Raw genomic sequence first — 9,145 nt, forward strand, 5'->3', positions numbered from 1 at the left:
TCCACGTCTGCACAGCAAGCCCTTGACTACTGAGCTATCTTCCTGGACCCATATGATAGACAAGGCAGTGAAGATAGAGCTCGTGAAGTCGCTGGAGCTCAAGGCTGAGGTCTGTGACCTGCAAGCTTGTAAGGTGTCTATATCTTCATCTCATCACCTTCAAAGCAAAATAGTGAGTCTCTCTCTTGGGGACTCTACAGACACCAGGGGACAATGCAACACTCTCATGGAGACTCTACAGATGCCAGGGGACAATGCAAGCTGAATGTTTTCAGCCAAGTCCTCAGCTTAGAGAATCTGGTTCCAAACAAACCACAGCCATGACTGAGATGGAGTCCAGAGACACACGGCTCCCCAGAGTCCTGCCTCCTTTCATTGCTATCCTTCAAGTGGTACCCATCTGCTCTCTGAGCTTGGCTCTGTGAGGTGGAAGGCAGTCTCCTGGGGCATCTCCCACATCCTGCTCCGCATGCACCCCATACTCACAGCAGACAATCGAGGAAGGCCCCTCCCAGCCCCTCAAAGACAGAAAGAGGGGCTATCAGTTATAGATGCGTGAACTCCCTTTGTGGGTTTTTAATGTCACAGGTGACAGTAGGAAAAAGATATTTGTCAAGAGTTAAGACATTTTCCAGCTGTGGCAGTGCACACCTGTGATCCCAGGACTCAGGAGGCAGAGGCAGGAAGATTGTGAATTCTAGGACAGCCTGGACTACCTTATCTCAGAAAGAAGCAGGACAGGGAGGAAGAGAAGGGAGGTGTTTACATCTTACTGGACAGAAATAGTCTATAAGTGTGGAGATACTTGGCCTTGAGAACCCAGGAACCAAGAGAAGAGGGAAAGATGGATTCTAGACATGCTATACTTCAGGCAACATGGGCAGAGAAGTGAGGTCCACTGGCATGGTGGCCAGCCTTGGCCTAGGTCTCCACTCTTCTTGGGACCAAACAGAGAGTGCCATGGCTCCTGTGAGCTTGCGTGTCTCCTGCCTCCATGGCCCTCTGCTTTCCAGGGTGGTAGTCACAGCCATTCTGCTCTCTTGTGACCTCCTGCTCCAACTAGTAGCAGCCAAAGCCTGTGCAGATGGCACCCTCTGCTTCCCCAGTGATTCCTGCTCACTGCGGAGACTGCTAAGCCCCCTGTCCCTGCCACCTCTTGTCCCCATAGAGCAAAGCACTGGGATCCAGACTGAAGACAGTAATTGTCTTTCTGGAGCAATTCAGGTGACTAATACCACTGTGGTTCTGGCAGCTGTGACTGCTAATGATGTCAGAACTGTCAAACTGAAGGTAATAATTGTCTCCTTTAAACAAAAAAAAAAGAGCCTAGATAATTAGCATAATCAGAAAGTAAATGGGCCAAGATTTCTAACCCAATGTTGAGTGGATGAGGGGGGGTGTGTGAAATAAACATCAACGGTAATACAAAGCTGGGAGGTTGGGGTCACCAGGTCAGAGGAAGAGGGGAGGGCAGGAAGTGTGTGTGTGTGTGTGTGTGTGTGTGTGTGTGTGTGTGTGTGTGTGTGTGTGTGTGTTTGGGAAGGGGGGTCCTGCTGTGAGAGCCCAGGACCTGTTATTCTGTGTAAAATGCACCATTGGCAGTTTTCCAGTCTGGCCCTTTGATGTGTATTTACTGAACACCTGCTAGGAAGACAGACTAGGGAATCAGTCATTCTTCCCAAAAGGAGGGGGGTCGAATCTGAAGTTGTCCGAGCGTGCCCCTCCCCACCCTGTCCCGTCAGCCCTCTTCCCATTCCTGAAGATGTCAGCTGCCTGGGTTGTCAAAGAAGACACCTCAATTCTAAGTCACACAGGTCTGGTGGGTACCCAGAGGGCTCTGGGGATCAATAAGAATCAGCTGTCACACCTCTCCATGTCACCACTCAGATCCAAGCAGGCAAGGGCTGCCAGATCCAGGATCCCACGAGACAGATGCAAAGGCAGCCTTCCTTTACCCTCACACTAAAGAGATCAGGCCTCCATCTAAGCGGGAGAGTTCTGGTTAACAAAGCCACAGTAAAGGCTCTGGCTTAGGAGCCTAAACCTAACCAAGGTACCAACATCGTGGAGTCAGGAGAGGCAGACACAAAACCAACCAGGCTTTGGGGCAGACACTTCATTGTTCTGGACTCAAATCCTGCCTTCACCATTTGATGGGATTGGGAGTTAGTCCTAGGCAAAGACAAAGTCTTGATTTCCCTAAAAGTCGTCTCTAAAAATAAAGACTCAAGGTTCAATGGTATTTTTTGGAAGCAACTCCAGGACACAGATAGTGGAGTGAATTTATCACATTCTGTACAACAAATTACCCCGACCACTTATCAACTCATTAACTAATCATTTCTGAGGACCAGGAGTCAGTAAGTGGCTTGGCTGGTGGTCGCAACTCAGGCTGTCTCTTAATGTATCAGGGAGCTCCAAGAGCCAGAACATGCCCCACAGCTATGCCAATCGATGATCTGAGAGGCCTGGGAGGTTGCCCATCTGACCCCTGCCTGTGGGTGGAGGGCCCACTGCTCAGGAGGGAGGGCATGAACTCTAAGTTTCTCAGCTGCCATTTCCCTCTTAGCCTGTTTGCTGGTCTGTATTCTACATTGCTAGACCGACTCAATGATAGTATAATTGTGGGGTGTCTATCCAATGCTCAGTGGAACCTGTGTGGCTAAAGGGTCACTGTGGTGGATGGTCCTGGGGTAAGCTGGCAGGCTCACCATCCTTGGTATGGCTCCAGAGCTAGACTCTCCTCAGCACGTTCCAGAGACGCCGGAGCTCATGCTGTCCTTCTCAGACCAACACTAAGGAAGGGGGCAGGTGGTGTTAATGTCCTTACCCACTTCAGCATGTGCGAGACTCAAGGTTTGGAGAGCATAGTGCAGGATCAGCACTTCAGACAAACCCCAACAAGGAGCATAGATAGAGCCAGCCTCACCTTGCTTTCACCGGTGTTAGTTGTGTTGAGTCTATTTTGCTTGTCATTAATGTGGCAGTTATGGGGCTCCACAGTGACAAAGGGCAGGGCTGTGTGCAGGTGCAAGAGCCTTTGGTGAGATGCCTGATGGTCTGTTCCATCCTCAGCCTCATGTCTGCGTCTGTGTCTGGGGAGCCAGCCAGCCCCAAGGGCGTGTGACAATCAATGTCTGCTCTTATCTTAAAATTCTTATTTTTTATTGTTTTTTAAATTTATTTTTATTTTATTGGTACTTTTGCCTGTATGTATGTCTGTGTGAGGGTGTTGGATCTTTAGTTACAGACAGTTGTGAGCTGCCATGTGGGTTCTGGGAATTGAACCCAGGTCCTCTGGAAAAGTAGTCAGTGCTCTAAACCACTGAGCCATCTCTCCAGCCAGCCCCTCACAATGGTTTTTGACAAAAGGCTGTCATTTTCATTTTCCATTTCCCCTGGACCTTTAAGTCCAGCCCTTCAGATAATAGAAACATTTCAGTCAGGATTGGAAGAGGTCGAGGTGACACCTTCCCCCTTCTGAGAGTCTCTGCGAACTGTGGCTCAGGAAGCTGGTGAGAGCCATACCTTCAGGGTGTCTTGTCCTTTCACGCATACAACTAGGCTTGGCTGATGGGACCTTGGCAAGAGTCGGGAGGATGAGAGAAGAATGACGCCCAAGTCCAAAGCCATCTACCCGTCTTGCTGCAATCCCCATCCCAGAGATCCCAACACCTTTATGCTGGCTGCATCTTTCGGAGACCCTGTCTGTTGGGTTTGACATCGAGTCTTCCTAGATCTGCACCCATTCCCACCGTACTCTGGTAGTGTCATCTCCTTCTCTGGGTCCAGCTGGGCTCCCAGGTGCCAGCCTCAGATGTGCGTCCCACCTCGTTGATTCCCCCTACCACATATTTAAATACCACCTGAGTGTCTTTTGTTCCCACCATGACCTGCCTGGGCAGGCTGTCTCGCAGAATTCTAGGAAAGATTAAATAAAATCCCAGGAGTAACCTTCCCCCTGAAGCGCAGTGAGTACCCAGTCAAAACGCTCTCTTCCCTGGCTTATCTGCATCCAAAGAGGGCTCTTAGGTATGGCCCAGCACCACACTAAGGCTTCTTTCTCTGCTGCCTAGACAACTAGACAAGCTGCAGCTGGGAGCTTCCGGCTTTTAGAGTGAAACCTAGAATTTAACTTGTCCCTCAAGCCCTCTTGTTTCCAACCCAAGGACTCTGAGCTACTCTCTGATTCTCATCGTGGGAATGTAGCTCAATCTCCATCTCTCTCTCCATCCAGTTTATTCCCCCTTTTAGATGCTCTCCCTCTAAAGAGATACCGCCAAACAGCTGACTCAGAGGCCTCTAAGGCTCAGGTACCTCAGCCTTGACCCTCTCTGGGAGATACAGGCTCTCCATGGCTAGGCACAGATTCACACACGGACTCTCTCAATTCTACAGCCTCAACCACTGGGTAACTGGAACACCAAAAAGACCTCTATAGCTGTGACCAAGATAGCGCTGCCACCAACCAAAGTTACAAACTGTACCCAAAGCTGACCCCGCTTAGAGCAAAGGTAAGGGCTCTTTAGGGAAAGGCTATCAGATACCTTAACCCAAAAGGTCCCCAACTTCACAGAGCCCCAATTCCTGAGACTGCTTTAGACTGTGGATGGCTATAGTGTCCCAAGGTCACATCTGTGTCATTCCCTACTGTGCCCTTCAATGCTGATACTGGGATGAGGCTTCTTAAAGTGTGATAAATGAGGAGTGAACACAAATCGGAAAGCTACTGCAGGGAGTGGCAGGGCTCTTCCTGAACCCCTGTGTTAAGGTACCCTAACCTGCGGTTCTATACAAGACCCATTCAAAATGTGCAGGAGCCATGTCTTCTCAAGGCAATTTGATTCATGTAATACACACCCTGATATAGCACAATCCTATTTGCTCAATTACTTCTTCTCTTCCCACACTGTCCCAGGTGGTAGAATAAAGCAGAAGCAGGATTTTAAAGGAGCACTCCGAAGACACCACGGGAGGACCACAGGGGGAATTGCTGGGAAGGAAAGGCATGGCTGGACTGGGTAGGAGGAGGTGTTGATAATCCCCAGGAAGGCTCCACTCCAAGAATCCATCTGCCTCAGGTTCATCCCAGAAACAGAGGCTGACATGAAGTGAAGACAAGCAGCATTTTTGGGAGGAGACACCCGAAACTCTGGTCAGGGCTGGGGGAAAGTGAAGATAGGAACCACAGGAACCAGGCCAGGGCTGGGTGTGTGAGCAGCTAGGTCTGGATCCCAGAAGCGTGGAGCAGGTTCCACTGCTACCACAAAGAGTTCTAGAGCTGAGAACTGACCCTTCAACTCCTGTCCCATATGGGTCAATCCTTGTTTTGTTGTTGTTGTTGTTGTTTGTTTTGATGGGGAGTGTCTCCAAAGCATTCAGCTGACCCCAGAGTCAGGAGAAAGTCCATGCGTCGAGCCACAAGGGCCCTGCAGATGCCGGTGTCACACTGCTCAGCCTGAGCCCTGTTACCTGACCCCAGCTTGGAGTTTTTGGTGGCACGCATGTTGGTCATGGCCATGTCTGTGAGCTGCATGGCCAGCATGCAGCACTCCCTGGACAGTCTTCAGGACAGCCTGGGAGGTTGTGTATTTTACAGACTGGGAGACTATGGCACAGAGATTATATAGCATCCCCAAGGTTGCCACATGGCCAGGCATGCTGCCTGCCTTTAATCCCAGCACACAGAAGGCAGAGCCAGAGGTCTCTCTCTGTGAATTCCAGGCCGGTCACGGCTACACAGTAAGACCCCGTCTCTAGAATAAAGAGTGATGCACTATTCAGAGGAGTATAAAGGCAGGCAAGGTGCTGGGAGTGTGAAGGGGCACGATTCAACGGGGGTCAGAAAAGGGGCACCAGACATGGCAGCGTTTGTGTCTAGACATAGAGGAGATGAGACAGGAGGGACCTGTGTGGACTGGGGGAACCAGGTAAGAAGAGGAGAAAGTAACGCATAGATGAATGAATGCGGGAATGAGTGGATGGATGGGTAAGTGGAGGAACGAGTCAGTGAATGAAGAAATGAATGTGTGAATGAGGGCGTGAATGAATGGGGAGAGTGAATGGACGAAGAAAGGAATTAATGAACTAACGATGTGACTAAATGAATGAATGCAGAAAATGAAGAATAAGTGAATGGATGGATGGATGGATGGATGGATGGATGGATGGATGGATGGATGGGTAAGCCTCTATACTGCTTTCACAGATAAGTTTTTTTTTCCTTTTTATTTATTTTTGTTTGTTTTTGTTTTTTGAGACTGGGTTTCTCTGTGTAGCTTTGGAGCCAGTCCTGGAACTTGTAGACCAAGCTGGTCTCAAACTCACAGAGATCCCCCTGCCTCTGCCTCCCGAGTTCTGGGATTAGAGGCATGTTCTACCACCGCCGCCCATCTCACAGATAAGTCTTAACCATCTACATGTATAGGGATGTCGGGGGCAGGAGCGGGGAACAGACTGGCGGGACCCAGGGACCCAGCACGCAGGCAGCTGGGCCTGGTAGAAAACTGAAGGTCTCAGCCACTCTCCATCTCCCACCTCATGCTCCCAGCACCGGCCAGAAGAGCCCAGGAGAGCTTGTGTAATCACAGACTTGAAAGGCCAGCCAGGCGGGGCGTCCAGCCGGGGCCAGTGACCGGGGCATTTGCAGTGCAGCTTCGAGAGACCTGGGCTTCACAGGGGCTTTCTCATCTTCCTCCAGCCTGCAGCAGTGGGCCAGGCCTCCTGCTCTGACCCAGCAGGACAGAAAGCAAGAAGCTGAGACAATAACATGTCATGAGGGAGCTATTGCCCAGCTCCAAAGGGGACCAGAGACCACAGGGCGGCTGCAGATGCCTGAGAAGAACACTGGTTCCCTGACCCAGAGCTGCACATACTCCGCCCAAGAGACAAGGGAAGGAAGGGCGGAGCACAGAAGGGAAGGTGAAGCAGAAAAGAACGGAAGACGCCTGGACAGTTGTCCACTCGCATGACCACCGCCACTGACCAGGGAGCAGACTCTATGGGCAGCGCCTCTTTGCAGATGTGAAAGTGGTACAGAGTGTCTGTCGCCTGCTGCTGGGCAAATACGGGGCTCTCAATCGGGCTAGGAGTGGATGGGGTGGTGGGTGTGTACCCCCAGTAGACCCAGGAAAGGTGATAAACATTCGGAGGAAATATTTCCAAGGTTGAGTGGCATGCAGACGGGCTGGTTAGAGAACTTAAAGTGGCCATCGGGCTGGGCTTTGGAGCATAGATAGGAGTTTCCTCCAGCCAGGAAGAGAGGCCTGGGCATTCCTGGGAAGGGAATGATTGGGCAAAATCCCAGTAAAGGGGATGTCACAGTGTGCCCGGGGAGATTCCAGGAGACCGGGGCAGGAGGAACAGACGATATGTGCCCGAGTCTCTCTCTATCTCTCCCCTTTCCTGTCTCCCTTGAGGTGACCTCTTGCTCTTGACATCCCCATGATCCGGCAGACCCCTCTTGTCCTGGGTTCTGGAGGAGGCACCCACACCCTGTGTAGGCTTTGCAGCTTAGGAAGGGAGCCACAAGAAAGACCATATGCGCCTTCAGCAGTTGTTGTGAGTGGATATTTAGCATGGATGTGCAGCCAGCACTGTGAATTGGGCAGGCAGACGGTTCATGTGCAAGTGTGTATTGTCACAAAGTGCACATGCCAGCACAGCCCAGGCCCAACTGTACAGACCCTTCCACAGGGAAGAAAACACCTCACAGATGGGAAGCCGGACACTCACTCCCGGTGGGCCATTTAGCGGCTTCATTTGGCCCTCATTTGGGGCCATCTGTCTGCTTCCACACTTCTCTGGCTCCACCTGGCCTGGCGCTGTGGCTGCGGAGCACTGTGTCTTTGGCTGCCGAGTCCAGCGTGGGTCCTGTCTAGGCCTCAGAAATGGCGCTGTGGGGATCGCTCTGAGGGAGGAGGCTCCAGGGGGCAGTCTCTAAGGGAGTAGGTAGGTCCATTCTAGAGAAGACTTGGGGATGAATTCTCCAGGCGCTCCGGACTCCAAAGCAGCAGCAGCTCTTCCCTCTTCTTTCTCTCCTCCGGGAAGCCTCCCCCTCCTCAAGCCTACAGACTCCTGTCTGCCGTCTCTAGAGTCACTATCTTACCAACCCCAGAACAGGGCCTTCACGGCACAGGGATTCTTTTCTTTCCCCACTAAGACAGCTCAGACTGCTACTCGGTTGCCCTTCTAGACACCAGCCTTGGTGGGAAAGAATGACTGGGGTTGATTGGCAGTTTTATGAAGGGTGATCAGAGAAGGCCAGGGACAATGATGCTGAGATCCGAGCAATGAGAAGGGATCTGCTGGAGTGGGGGTGGGGGGGCTGCCTGCGCAAAAGCGCTGAGGTAGGAGCGGGTTGGGCACATCCAGGGCGTGCCTAGGACCTGGAGGAAAAAGGTTGGGAGGGGGAGGGGATCTATGACATGACAGAATAGAGTTTATGGCATTTATTTCACCTTGAACCCCAGTCCCTGCCTCCTCTGACATCCACCTCTTCAGAGATGGAGTCTTTTCCCAGTTTCAAACAGAACTCCCAAGGAAGATGCTCTCAAGCCTGTGTCTCCGCCTTCAGCCCCTCTCAGCCCCTTTGGAGAGGTCTCCAAACCCCTGCTCTGTCCTGCATGGAGAAAGAGTGAGCATTTTGCAGCTGGGCCTCCCTCCAGAGCCTGGTTCTGCGGCCAGCGGCCATCTGTGGGGTTTGGCCGGAGTCCCGGGCTGGACACTTGTCTCTATATCAGCTCTGGCTCCAGTTCTGCTTAGCAGGCCCCAGGGGAGCTCAGATTGGACTGGCTGTCTGGTATTCACAGATCCCAATTTCCCTGGAGCTTCATGGTGAGACCTCAACAAAGACTTGTCCAGAGCTCCAGAGCGAGAGGCAGCTGCAGGTGGATCAAGCGCTTTGGCAGGCAGTCCTGGGGCTTTTCAGGACAGGGTCTGGGGGCAGGAGAGATGACCCTAGATGTGTCAGATGTTTCCAGAGAGATCAGCTAGGGTGGGACAATCACATCGTCCATGGATTGGGGACCAGAATGAGATAAAGGAGGAAGAAAGAGAAAATCCAAGTCCTTCCTTCTTATTTTTTCCTTCCTTCTTTTCTTCCTTCCTCTGGCCTTCTCTCTCTCTCTCTCTCTCTCTCTCTCTC

The sequence above is a fragment of the Microtus ochrogaster genome, unplaced genomic scaffold, assembly GCF_000317375.1.
Source record: "Microtus ochrogaster isolate Prairie Vole_2 unplaced genomic scaffold, MicOch1.0 UNK1, whole genome shotgun sequence".
NCBI classification, from domain to species: domain Eukaryota; kingdom Metazoa; phylum Chordata; class Mammalia; order Rodentia; family Cricetidae; genus Microtus; species Microtus ochrogaster.